This window comes from Nothoprocta perdicaria, unplaced genomic scaffold (genome assembly GCF_003342845.1).
Source record: "Nothoprocta perdicaria isolate Ctin4 unplaced genomic scaffold, notPer1 scaffold_227, whole genome shotgun sequence".
Taxonomy (NCBI): domain Eukaryota; kingdom Metazoa; phylum Chordata; class Aves; order Tinamiformes; family Tinamidae; genus Nothoprocta; species Nothoprocta perdicaria.
The window spans coordinates 594,569-607,218 of record NW_020455449.1 but is presented as its reverse complement, the minus strand read 5'-3'; positions in this window follow the sequence as shown (position 1 = coordinate 607,218).

The window sequence follows — 12,650 nt, the reverse complement described above, 5'->3', positions numbered from 1 at the left end:
TTGCTATGACAAAAATATAGTGCGTTCTTTGAAGCACTGTCAAATGTAAGGGGTTAAATTTCCCTGAGTGGAATCACTATTTCTCTGCTGTCCTTTTTCATTATAGGAGCTTATTTCTGAATCATTTCTCTGTACATGAATTTTAAAGGTGTGTAATTAACTGGTTGCAAGTTGTTAGGTAGCTCATGGAGTGTGAACTGGCCATTGATTTGTTTTCTTTATTTACAAGTTTCCCATAATATCCTTGGATGAGAGCAGGACGTGGCAGCTACTTTACCCGTGTATTATTTTATTCCTAGCTTGTTTCACAGGACTAAAAAGTGATTTTTGAAACCACTTGCAATTTCTCAAATTCCATCAAAAATTACTATTTAAGGAAGCTTTAATGAGAACGTTATAGTGGTTGAAACCTGATCCACGTAGAGAACATCATAATAGTTGTGTGGGGAGAGGCCACTCACCCCAGAGCCAGGAGGAAGGGACAGAGGCATCTCGAGGTGCTCTCATCCCCTCAGGCCCTGTGGTCTCACGGACCTGAGGCACCGATGGAAGCTACAAAGGTCGTTGTGTGTCCGTAGCCGCTTCCAGCGCTGTGTCGCGAGCGCTGCAGATCACACGCACCGTAAAAAAAGCCTCTGTTGTTTTGCCTCTGTGTTCCTGGCTTCTTCTCGTCCTAGCTCAGCTTGTGAGGGTGGATCTCTGTGGTTCAGTGGAGCAACAGGGTTTGCAGCGTGGTCTGCATCTGGGTTGTCTGCAGGTTTTTCCCACAGGCTTTTTGTCTGTCACAAAGTGAGAGAGTCCTGGTCAGGCCCTTTGAACCAAACCCAAATCTTTCAGTCATTCAGACCTGTGTGGCTAGTTCAGACCTTCGAAAAGCATTATCATTATTTTTTGTAAAAAGGCAGTACCATTTTTACTGTTGTAATTTCCTAAAATGATGCATTTATTCTTTGCCCTGGAGACAGGAAGACATTACTTTTACTTTCTTCACATTCCGACCCAAGATCCCCCGTACGGCCCTTCACAAGAGACTGTTCCTACAGCCCGTGCTCAGCCTGCAGAGCGAGATCTCACTGCAGCCCTGTGGCGAGAGAGACGGATCCGGCCCTTGCAGCTCAGGGCCGCCAAGGGAGCGATGTGGGGGCTGCACAGAGCCAGGTGGGAGGAATCACAGGATGGTTGAGGTTGGAAGGGACCTCTAGAGATCATCCAGTCCAACCCCCTGCTCCAGCAGGGACACCCAGAGCATGGGGCACAGGGCGGCATCCAGGCGGGTTTGGAAGACCTCCAGAGAAGGAGACCCAACAGCCTCCCTGGGCAGCCTGTTCCAGGGCTCTGTCACCCTCACTGTTAAGAAATCTTTCCTTCAGTTCCTCTGGAACATTTGGTGCCTCAGTTTGTGGATGTTTCCTCCAGTCCTATCACTGGCCACCACTGAAAAGAGGCCGACTCCCTCCTCCCTCCCTTGAGGTATTTATAGACACGGGTCAGGTCCCCCCTTGGCCTTCCCCTTCAAGCTGAGCAGCCCCAGCTCTCTCAGGCCCCCGGCTCCTTCCAGAGGCTGCTCCGCGCCTGCCGGCAGCAGCCACAGGGCTCCCGAGCGCCTGATGCCGGCAGCCTCAGGCAGCTCCGCAGGGCCCCGCAGGCACTGCCGCCTGCGCCCTGCCCTTTGCCGTGAGCGTCACTGACACCCGCAACAACCGCCGGGTGAGACACGATCCGCCAGCAAGTTACTGCATGGCTAACAGCAGAACCCGGCTTGTGTTAACGACGGAAAAGCCTAGCTCCAATGGCCAGGGCGTGGCTAGTCCGGATTCATAGGCACGTACATATCCACATGGCTCTGACAACGGCCTGGGCACAGCAGCACCAGGCAGTAGAACCGAGGCCCCCTGCACGCACACAGCGTTCCTGCTGCGCCTGCTGAGGAGTGAGGCCGTGCTGGCTGCTCCAGGGATCGCAGAGCAGCTGAAGGCCCCTTGTGCGGATCCGGGGGGCTGTGTTGGCACATTCACACCGACACAAAGGCCCCGCGTCCCAGCCAGGCGCCTGCGTGTGCAGGAGATGCCCACGGAGCCAGCGGGCCCGGCGTGTCGGGAGACTGGCACGGCAGGAGACGTGGCCGAGGACTGTGCCAGAGCGGGTGGACAGGCAGCCGCTGCCGTAAAAATGTAATCACTTCTGTTAGGTACTCACATTGCTTATAGATACAAACAATGGTAATTGCTACATTTTTTACAAAATTATTCTTTAAATACATTTTACCAAGGAAGTCAAAGCAAAGTCTTTCCCTCAGTGTTACTCTGCCTCTGCAGCTTCCTCTCTGCCTTTTGTTTTGCTTTTTGATTGGTTTCTTATAGACAAATTTGCCAGTCATATTGGCCCCAGGATGTTCCTCAAACCCAAAAATGGCTCTGCCAACCCCTCCATCCCATCCCCCTTAAGGAATGGCCATTGTTTGCTTCATCTTTCAGGCCTTAAACTGTGTTCTTGAAATTGAATATCCCGTCAATTTTCCATGCTGGTCTTTGAAAAGTGACATTTTTTCCCCCTCTGAAGAACACTACCCGTAATTATACTGCATTAAGTAAAATCAGCGTGAGCAGTTTTAAATGAGAGAGTGGGAGCTGAAATGGAAGGAGGGGAGCAGGCGGAGAGCTACTGAGACGGGAGCGCTGCACAGCGGAGGCCCGGGGAAATTAAAATGAGGCAGGAGCCGCATTGAAATGGCAAAGAGGAGGCTGGAGCAACGGGTAGGGGACAAGCGGGGGCCAATATAATAGAGAGTGTGGGTGAGCGTGAAAGACAAATGGCAGAAACAAAGAGCCTTGTATAACAGCCGGGAACAATCGGGCTGCGTTAGGGCAGCACCCCGCGCGGTGTCGGCAGGGACGCACCCTGCGGGCCGCCCTTCGCAGAGGATGGCGGCAGCTTTTCCACCCCTTTTTGTTTCCAGCCGCCCCCCGGCAGCCCCTTTGTGCTCGGTGCTGCGTGGGGTGTCCCTGTGTGCGGCGAAACAAGAGCCTTCCCCACACACAGGAACGGGCCGGGCCGCCCCAGCCGCACATCCATGGGGATGGAGCCAAGGGCAGCCCTTGGTACTTCCCGGTCATCACTGTGGCGCTGGTGACCGCGACAGCGGGGCGGGCTTGAAGTTTCCTGTACTAATGCAACGTGGGACTTCTTCGGTTTGTTTTGTTTTGTTTTTATTTTAATTCCGAAAATATAATGCAATCTTTGCTGATGTATTGAAAACAAGCACGTGACACGTGTTTGCAGGGGAACAGAGGGGTTTGCGGGAGAACCTGTAGGTATTTTGGGGCCTTGCCACCGGTTGCCAGGTCGCCCGGCTCGGAGCACATCCTGTTTGCTGAGTCAGTTTTGACAGGTAGCTGTACAGCCCGGAGTAAGTCCGAGTGTCTTTAAACTAGATCCACACCTTCTGAAACTAAAATCTTCCCAGAGCAGCTACTGCCGCCTCCCAGAACTGCATCTCTATGGCTCCCTCCTTCCCACAGGAAAAAAACCCCATCCAAACGCACGGAGTTGGGGCCAGTAGAGGCCTGTGGCAGCAGATGCAGAACGAGACAAGCCCCGAGCTGTGGTGCCAGCCCTGCAGCTCAGCTAGTGTCACGCAGGAGGTGATTCCTCATCTGACCTGCAAGTTCTCTGTGAAATCCCGCTTCCCTGCCAGATAAAACTAGGTTTGTGAGTATCTAAACCCAGGTACCAGGTACAGCAGCATTTAGGTCTCAGCCAAATCCAATATGAATTATCCAATATGAATTGTCAAGGGATCAGGTTCCTCACAGGATGTAAATCAGCAGTTACAAAGTAGATATTTCCTGTAGGAGCCCCACAGACACAGCCTTGCTAGGAAGCAGAGGAGCTCGATCCCAGTGTCCTTCTCCCCTTGCGGTTCCAGTCTCCGGAGCCCTGGAGTTCCCGGCAGTGATCCAGACATCCCAGCCTGAACAACCTGGCCAGCTCCATGCACAGAAGAGGAGACACTGATTTCTGCTGCTGTTGCCAGGTTGAAAATGGCAACGATTCGCTCAGCTCCTGCTTCATTCAGTGCTTGGTGCAGCCTCGAAGGCTGCCGACAGGATCGAGCCTCAGAGGGATGCAGACTCCACTGACATTTAGTTCCCAAACACTTAGTGTCAGGTAGGCCCACAGCTCGGACACTAAGCTACCTAGTCCTTTCAGCTTGATCCTATGGGACTTCAAAGGAGGCAAGTGTGATTTTTTTGTCATGCCTCACTCAGACTTACACCCCACCTGCTTGTCACCTGTTCCGCGGAAAGAAGTTCTGAGTCCTAAGGGCCTTTTTTGCAAAACATGCACTTTGGAAAGTGTTTAGATGGTGGTGCCAGGGAGAACAATGGTCCTATGGCTCATGTTGTTAATGAATGTGTCTCTCCCTGCTCCTATAAATGTATAAATATATGTATTTTATAGGAAAACTTCTAGAAATAAATTATATGAGAAATAAATTATATGAGTGGACGGGGAGGTGGATTAGGAATTGGCTCGATGGCAGGGTGCAGAGAGTGGTTGTCAATGGTGCGGAGTCCAGCTGGAGGCCTGTACTTAGTGGTGTCCCCCAGGGGTCAGTTCTCGGTCCGGTCCTGTTCAACTTATTCATTAACGACCTGGATGAAGGGCTGGAGTGCTCCCTCAGCAAGTTTGCCGACGATACCAAACTGGGTGGAGTAGCTGATAGCCCTGAGGGCTGCGCTGCCATCCAGAGGGACCTGGACAGACTGGAGGACTGGGCGGCGAGAAACCTCATGAGGTTCAACAAGGGCAAGTGCAAGGTCCTGCACTTGGGGAGGAATAACCCTGGACACCAGTACAGATTAGGGGTGGACCTGCTGGAGAGCAGCCCCGCAGAGAGGGACCTGGGTATCATGGTGGACGACAAGTTGACCATGAGGCAGCAGTGTGCCCCGTGGCCAAGAAGGCCAATGGGATCCTGGGGTGCATTAAGAAAAGCGTCTCCAGCGGGTCGAGGGAAGTGATCATCCCCCTCTACTCAGCCCTGGTGAGGCCACATCTGGAGTACTGCGTCCAGTTCTGGGCTCCCCAGTACAAGAGGGATGTGGAGCTGCTGGAGAGAGTCCAGCGCAGGGCTACCAGGATGATCAGGGGCCTGGAACATCTGCCCTATGAGCAAAGACTGAGAGAGCTGGGTCTGTTCAGCCTGGAGAAGAGGAGGCTGAGGGGGGACCTGATCAGCGTGTATAAATACCTCAAGGGAGGCAGTGAGGAGGAGGGGGGTGGCCTCTTTTCAGTGGTGGGCAGGGATAGGACTAGAGGAAATGGCTTCAAACTGAAGCATCGGAAGTTCCACAGGAACTTAAGGAAGCATTTCTTCACTGTGAGGGTGACAAAGCACTGGAACAGGCTGCCCAGAGAGGTTGTGGAGTCTCCTTCTTTGGAGATCTTTAAAACCCGCTTGGATGCAGCCCTGTGCCACGTGCTCTAGGTGACCCTGCGTGAGCAGGGGGGTTGGACTAGATGACCTCTGAGGTCCCTTCCAACCTTCGGCATTCTATGATTCTATGATTCTATGATTCTATATGAATGTTCCTTTCTCTGGCTGTCATTGTCCACCCAACACACCTTGGTTCACCCTTTAGGCAGGGCCTGAGTCCACATCGTGGGTAATAAACTCCTTTGCACCAGCCTTGCTAGAGGGCAATAACAGGCAAAGAAGAGGTGATGGAAATACGAATTTGTCTCACTTTCCAGTTTCTAGCTGCTGGCCACATCTGCACGCTGAGCTACTTTCTTCCGTGAACTCACAACTAATCCACCCTGCATGCACTTTCCAAGGGCACATAAATTAGTCAAATCTGAAGCAGCCAGGTCAGATCCTGTGCCAAATTTCACTTCCCATCATTCAGCTTAAAAATCACTTAATACATGATGCTGGATGTTTCTTTCAATACTCACAAAGGGTCTCTTTTTCATTTCATACTCACTCATTTTAAAATACTTTCCCAAATAATGACTGTCTGAGGCAGTTGTAGGTTTAGTCATCGAATCACAGAATGGTTGAGGTTGGAAGGGACCTCTAGAGCTCATCCAGTCCAACCCCCTGCTCCAGCAGGGACACCCAGAGCACGGGGCACAGGGCGGCATCCAGGCGGTTTGGAAGACCTCCAGAGAAGGAGATTCCACAGCCTCCCTGGGCAGCCTGTGCCAGGGCTCTGGCACCCTCACTGTCAAGAAAATTTTCCTTAAGTTCCCGTGGAACTTTTGGTGCCTCAGCTTGTGGCCGTTTCCTCTAGTCCTATTGCTGGCCACCACTGAAAAGAGGCTGCCCCCTCCTCCTCACTGCCTCCCTTGAGGTATTTATACACGCTGATCAGGTCCCCCCTCAGCCTCCTCTTCTCCAGGCTGAACAGACCCAGCTCCCTCAGCCTTTGCTCATATGGCAGATGTTCCAGGCCCCTGATCATCCTCAGCCCTGCGCTGCATTCTCTCCAGCAGCTCCACATAGTCCTTACATTCATGCATGGGCCACTAAAGCCAAACTCTGCAAGCTGCAAATCAGGAGCTCAAGATACAGTATTTAGGGGTAAAAGTGGAGAAATCAGTGGAAATTTTTCTAAAGCTTTACATAGGCTTCAATTAGACATAGGCCTATTCCCTCCTTCCTGGAGCAAGGAGTACCTCACACTCCAGGTTTTTGGGCCTTTCATTGAAATGGACCACAATAACAGCACCAATGTGTCACGTTTTGAATCTAGATGCATTTGTATGTTCACAAGGGAGGTCAGTTCACCCTGACAGCTCTTCCCAGACACATCTCTACTCAGAGAGACTTTCAAGGCTTAGCGAGGCATAACTTGGACCTTCAAATTGAAAGTTTATGACTAAATATAATGGCTGCTGCTAAGCTTCCTAGAAAACAGTCTGCGAGGCTTTCAGTTAGGTCTGGATGAATCCCTTAGCACACTGGTCTGTACAAGCCTTGATGTTGCTCTCAGTGAAACAAAGGTTCTCACACACTCCCAGTTTATACTCAAACAGCCCTAATGCAGGACACAAGAGCCCAACCTTGGGGCTTCCGCCCTTCTTCGTCTCCTTGCCACCTGCTTGAATGTGTGTGGATTAATTGCATTAAAATTAATTCATTTTCTGGGAAACATAGGAGACATCCTATGTACTAAGCCCCACTCAGCTCTAATTAGGGGACCTACCAGGACAAAACCCTTCAGCTCTATCAGGACAAAACTCACCTTAAAAGCACATTTGTCTCCCTCTGTGTGGACAAAAATACAGTTTTAAGATAACTGCTGAAGATCTGTTCTCCTTGTTTAGAGTAGACGGGGCTTGTGCTTGGGTTTTGCTTGGATTGGGTTTTTCTTTGTTTTTTTTTTTTTTTTTTTTTCGTTCCTTTTATAGTTAGTTTGCTGTGAAACTGGCATGGGAAGGTAAATGGATTTCAGAATGCAGGACTGGAGAGGTAAAGGAAATCTGTGTAACAGCACCTGGGTAACTTTCTATTTTGTAAAACCTTCAGAATTTACTCTGATAAATTTGGTGATTTAAACATTTTCTTTTTTCCATTGACATTCTATGTGATACTTTTTTGGCGGGAGGGTAATTACTGAATCTAGACGACTTTACACCCCAGCTGAACTTGTTTGGTTCTGGATTTACGTCGACTTTCACATCTGGCAGATGTTGCCTCCCAGCCCCAAACACCTGCAGGCTGCAGCCCGCTGCACTGCTCTCAGCTTCACCCACAGGCACGCGCCTTTGTCTGGCATGTTTATTGTTTATTATATTAATGTCGCTTGACTCCAGCGCCTTGGCTGGTGGCTCCTCAAAAAGGGCTTTTGAGACTGTAACATGGAGCATCACTCACCAGCAGAAGGCATTTCAGAAATAAAGCACAACTTCTGCTGACCAACCAACCAACCAACCAACCAGCCAACTGACTGACTGCAGTTTCAGTGCTCCAGTTCTGGCCTCACAGGGGACGTTTCAGGACTGCTGAAGATGATGGTCTCTGAGCTCCTGAGGTTCCTGAACGGCTTAAAGAGCTTCCACCTTCACTCCAAGCAGGTACCAACCGTATCAACATTTTCCATAGTCCTATTAGACAGGAGGATTGGAGAGAAAGGGAGCTTAAAGAAAATGCTGTATTTTGCAGGCAGCCTAGAGCAAGACTATTCTAGAGAACCAACCCAGAAGTTTAAATACTTTTGTTCCGATTGTATAAAGGATTCCAGTTAGGCAAAGAAATGAGCAGTTATTCCCCACTGCATAACACATATGCCTATTAAAATCCCTAAGAATAGAACACTGCATTTAAAACAGTCCTTAGTCTTAACAGGCAAACCAACACCGAAAAGCGAAAACTGCAGAAGTGTTTTGGTTAAGTAGTTTTATGAGGTGATCAAAGCCATAACAAACTGTTCTTTGACAGCTCCTCCCAACATCTCCATTATCCACCTGCAGCTCTGTGATTTACTCCAAACACACTTAGGGAAAAAACAGTAATTAAAGAGCCCTCAGAGTGCCATAACAGCATCTCTATGCAAAACCGTATTCTCTTCCCAATAACTCAAAATATTTTTGACCTTTTGAATATTACCAGCAACATATTTCTTTAGGTGCTGAGGACTAATGCTTGAGGAAGGAGGCGCTGAGGAAGCAACGTCTGCAAGTTAATAACCTTATCGCCCAGGAGCAGAGTATCCCACGTGGAGCCGATACTTGACCGTTCTGATTTCGTGCTGTTTGCGGAATCCTGGCTCTGCGAGGCCTCGGTGTCCCCTGCAAGGCGTCAGGACAGGGCCGGCCCTCCCAGGGCAGGGCAGCAGGGGCACACGGGGCCGCTCCTGCCTCGGCCGCGCTGGGCACCGCGGCAGGGCTGCTCTGCGGCCCCCGTGGCAGCAGCCCTCGCCGAGCGCTGCTGGCTGCGCCGCAGCCAGACACGGGCACCAGCGAAGGAAAGAAAAATCTGTCTTTTCATGTCACATTAATTTATTTTTAGTGCTGCGAAATAAGCTGTGTAAGGACAGCGTGGCGTGATGTTTGCTGGCGTGTGAGATCCTGCCTCCATGGAAAGCACTCGCAGACATTTCAGCACAAGAGTTCTCACAGAATCACAGGCTGAGGTTGGCAGAGGCCTCTGGAGATCACAGAATCCCAGAATGGCTGAGGTCGGCAGGGACCTCTAGAGATCACCCTGTCCCACCCCCCGCTCAAGCAGGGACACCTCGAACACCGGGCACAGTCCTGGTGGGTTTTGAACATCTCCAAGGATGGAGAGCCCACATCCTCCCTGGGCAGCCTGCTCCAGCGCTCAGCCCCCGGCACAGTCCAGAAGCCTTCCCTGATGCTCAGGGAGCATTGCCTGTGCTTCAGCCTGCCGGTGCTTCAGCCTGGGGCCATTCCTCTCGCCCTCTCACGGGGCATCACTGAGAAGAGTCTGTGTAAGACTAACACACTGTTTTAAATTAGTCAATAATGTGTCAACAATAAATTCTTGATTTGGTTCAAGCCAAGCCTCTTGGTATTTATGGAAGTAAACTCCTGTCTATCTATTTCTTCCGTAGAGAACTGAGGGATAAAGTGGTGGTTTTCAGAACAAGTTCAGGTTAATCCAACAACAGCCTTCACTTCTGTACAATCAGCCCTGCAGCCCTATATTCCACAGTATGAAAGCTCTCAGCAAAAGGAGAACCCCGCGAGCAAGCCAAGTGTGTAGTCACCCAGTAAACCCTCACAAAACAGCTCTGTTGTCTCAAAGGAAATCACCTTTTTGGCCCCTTTCACCACCCTAACAAACCAACTCATTTCAGCATTCTGCTAATGAGTCCAAGGCACCAATCGTGGCCGAGATCCTGGCAGCTCTGGAACAGATTTATTAATGATGATCAATTATGATCAGGTGGAAATGCTGACAGATGATGGCTTCTTATTGTTACCTGACAATCCATGCAAAGTCTTTAACTGGATAAATGCAGCTAACAAGCTGACCCTGCCATCTGCTGTCATTCCCGCTGCAGCTTCTGCGATTTGGTGCCTGCTCCAGGTATCCGAGGTCAGTCCCTCTTCTTCCAGCTCTGTGGGGCACACTAATCCCTCTAACGAGCCCCGGCCTTGCTGGAGAGCTGTCATTCAAGCTGTCTGATTCCACATAGCACAGCGCCTGCAAACATCCCTCATCCCTTGCAAGCCAGGCCCGTGGCGCTTTCAAAAAAAATAAAAGACCCCTGAAGCAAAAAAGCCTCTCTGGCAGGATCTAAAAATCCTCAAAGCTGCCTGGTTCTCAAGCTCACTAAGTGCTGGGGTATTTATTTTTTTCCTCAGACCACAGGAACAGCAAGAGTGTAAATCTAGAACAGAATCAACAGCATTTTTGTTTTTGAACCCGACGTTTCAGCGGTTCCTGCCGTCCCGGCGCTGGAGCCGCGCCGCGCGCTGCCCCCCGCTCCCGAGCACGCAGCGGGGCCGGGCAGGGGTCTGGGACCCGCTGCCCGCGGGGACGGCGGCGCAGCCGGGCCTGGGGTGGGAACCATCGCCGCGGCTGGCAGAGACGCGCTGGGGAAGGGGGCGCTGGGGAAGGGAGCGTTCCCGGGGCACCCCGCTGTTCCCTGGCTGATCCATCTTGTGCTCGCAGGATGCTCCAGACAAGGCCAGGCCTCTGGGCCCTGTGCGGGGGCCCACGGCGGGCGCCCCCAGCCACAATGGCCCGCGGTGCTCCGGTGGCGGCGGCGGCGCCTCCCGGCCCGGCCTCCAGCACCGACGTGGCCCTCGCGCCGGGGCCCTGGCCGCTCTGCCCCAGGTTTAGGGAGCTCTTTTGGATATTCAAACACCCCAGCAAAATCGCAGTTCAGAAGTGAACTTCACCCTTGGACAATGTGGGATTAAGGATAAGCCAGAGCCCTTTTTTTCCTCCCTGCTCCCTGCATGTTCAAAGCCGTTTCTTACTCCTTGGTTTCGTTTCTCCTCATGCAGCTCAGGCATTAAAATGCCGCAGACCTGTGGCGTTGGAGGTCCTCACAGCATAGGCTGCAGTTCAGAGACACGGCAGCTGGAGGGAGAACTGCAGCCCGGGCAGCTCTGCCCCCACACGGGGCGTCTGTCTCGCTTTGCTCTGGCTGTGCTCGCTGTCCGGCTGTGCTTCATGCCGTAGGACAGACACCCAGCAGTACTGGCTGCTTCACCTCCTCGTGCGCTACCTGCAAACAAAAAGCTGAAGAGCCGACTGACGTGTCTTGTTCATTATAAGCGCGTTGTCGTCAGCGTTGGGCTGTTTTATTTTCCTCAGATGGGGCTCCAAGGCAATAGGTAGCAGCTGCTCTCGCCCAGCTCCCCTTGGACACAGGCGCGTTTCCCACAGGCTCAGTGTGCAGCTCCGCTGTATCCATGCTGGCATTCACGGCAGCGCCGCCCACGGCGGCCCTCCCTCCTCCTCCTCCGACACGGCGAAGGGGACCCCGGCCCCGGCAGCCCTCCAAGGGCCTGTGCCAGGGAGCTCTGCGCTCTGCCGCTGCCCGAGGGCAGTCACGGCTAAGGGCTGAGCTTGCCAAGGCTCGTGTCCCATGGGTGGCTGCTGGCCCAAGACCCGGGCACTCGTCTCTCACGTCATCCTAGGTGCAAACTGTAGATCCAGCACCGCTCCTTCTACAGAAACTGCTCCTTTCCCCTCGCCCTGTGCTCTGCTCCACTCTTTAATAAAAACACATTTTATATCTGCAACACATGTCCTGCAAAAGGAGGAGGAATGGGAAGGGAAAGGCAAGGGATGCCCATTCCCAGGGCATGCCAGGACTGCGCTCTCCCTGTGGCAAAGCTGGGTCTCTGTGGGCCCCTGCCTGCCCTTCCCGAGTGGCTCCGAGCCCATCCCGGAGCCGCGGCTGCTCCTGGGAGCCCGGCTCCCGCAGCCCACACTGGTCGCACCGCGCCGCCCCTGGCACCTCGGGGGCTCCCACGGTGCACACAGCGCTGGGGCCTCATCCAGGGCCCTTCCCTCGAGGAGCAAGCGGAAGCACTCGGAGGGAAGCCAGGGAGGCCTCAGAAACCAGCCCCTCTGCAAACTAGCCCTAAGCAAACAGAACCAACCGCGAAGCGCCAGCGGGTCCAGCGCTAAGAGGAAAGCACTGATTGACGCACACCGAGTACGTAACAGACATTCCAGTAGCTTGCAAGTTGTACCAGAGCAGCCATTGCCTCTGAAGCGCAGACAAGCATTTGCTCCCTCCAAGACTGTGATGCTCACTGCAAAATGCAGTGTGCACAGTGGGGCAAAGGAGCACCAAGTTAAAACTGTGAAGCAAGGCTACAGAAATATTTTAATAATTTGCAGTGCTGAGGAATGAGAAGCTCTTTTCCTTTGCAATTCATGGCAACTAGATCTCTTTCTCGGTCATCTTTCCCTGGTAAGCCACAGTAAAATGCAAAGAAAAAAAACCCAACGCTTTGGGAGAGTCACTCCCTCCTAACGCTTAGTGCCCAAGCTCAGGAATCCAGTTCTCGGCCTTTCAGATCCTTGAGGCTTCCGAATTTTTCACCTGTTGAATCACCGGATTTTTAGTTGACATTAACCAAAGCGACGAATCATCCTATTTTCCTCTGTGTGAAAGGCTTGCGAAAGGATGGAGGGCACAGGGCGGACT